Genomic DNA, 1253 nt, shown 5'->3' on the forward strand with positions numbered 1-1253 from the left:
CAAGAAAAGAAAACTCTTCCTAGCCTATCCCTTGGTGTTTTTGAGCGTAATTGTGTTGCCACGGTTGCTACCTAAGTAACGCTCCCAGTGTGCAGGTTCAGGAATATTAGCCTGATTCCCTTTCGCTTATAGTGATAACACATCATTGTACACATTCAACACATGTTTCATCATAAGCTTAGGACCGACTGACCCACGATCAACTACTGTTCACCTGGAACCCATCCCCAACTTCAGTGCTCAAGGTTTTCAATTGAGTACTTGCCACTACCCCCAAGATCTGCACATGTGACAGCTCCAGATTGTTTCACAGCAACATCCTTCGATGCTACCACATTACCTTCCTACTCTCTGAGCGCTCCGGTGCGTCACACGTCAGAGGTTGAGTATAAGTACAATGCTATAGCGCCATCCATTTTTGGGGCGTGTTGCTTTGGCAGGTGAGTTGTTACACACTCCTTAGCGGATTCCAACTTCCATGGCCACCATCCTGCTGTCTTCAGCAACTAACACCCTTTATAGATCTCACGCGCATTTTAGCTTTTGGCACTTTAACCCAACAATTGGTTAAACCCACAGCGCCAGTTCTGCTTACCAAAAATGGCCCACTAAGCATACTTATTTAGCAGTGTTCTTCAATCGAGAAGTAACACTCACACCCATTAAAAGTTTGAGAATCGGTTGAGGCTATAAACGCCCCAATACCTCTAATTATTCGCTTTACGGGATGAAACGAAACGTGTACGCTAGCTATCCTGAGGGAAACTTCGGAAGGAACCAGCTATTAGAGAGTTCGATTAGTCTTTCGCCCCTATACCCAGATCAGATTATCGATTTGCACGTCAGAATAACTTCAGACATCCACGAGTTTCCTCTGGCTTAATCTTGACTAGGCATAGCTCACCATTTTTCGGGTCTCAAACATCACGCTTGTAGTCTACAAATGCCAGAAAGCATAAGTTGCTCATCGCTTAATCATGGTACAGCCACAAATAACAATACCTTTGCATTTCACTTCGCCTTCGGGTGTTAAGACCCAATGACTCGCGTGCCATTTGAACTCCTTGGTCAGTGTTTCAAGACGGGTCAAATAACTAATGCTAACCATTGATGGCGCACTGCTTAGCTAGAGTAACATGCTCACCGCAACAAGGAATAAACCAAATCGCAGATACAACAGATACATTTAGTAAACGCAGGCCGTAGCTGTCCCACAGCTAAACTACACCGGCTAGGTGATGCCCAACACAGAA

At 45.0% G+C, this 1253-nt stretch overlaps 1 pseudogene; it reads right to left on the reverse strand.

The window, feature by feature from the left end:
• Positions 1 to 1253, reverse strand: LOC147751741 (large subunit ribosomal RNA; annotated as a pseudogene; the record flags this gene model as incomplete).

This window comes from Varroa jacobsoni, unplaced genomic scaffold (assembly GCF_002532875.2).
Source record: "Varroa jacobsoni isolate VJ856 unplaced genomic scaffold, vjacob_1.0 contig07476, whole genome shotgun sequence".
Classification (NCBI taxonomy): Eukaryota; Metazoa; Arthropoda; class Arachnida; order Mesostigmata; family Varroidae; genus Varroa; species Varroa jacobsoni.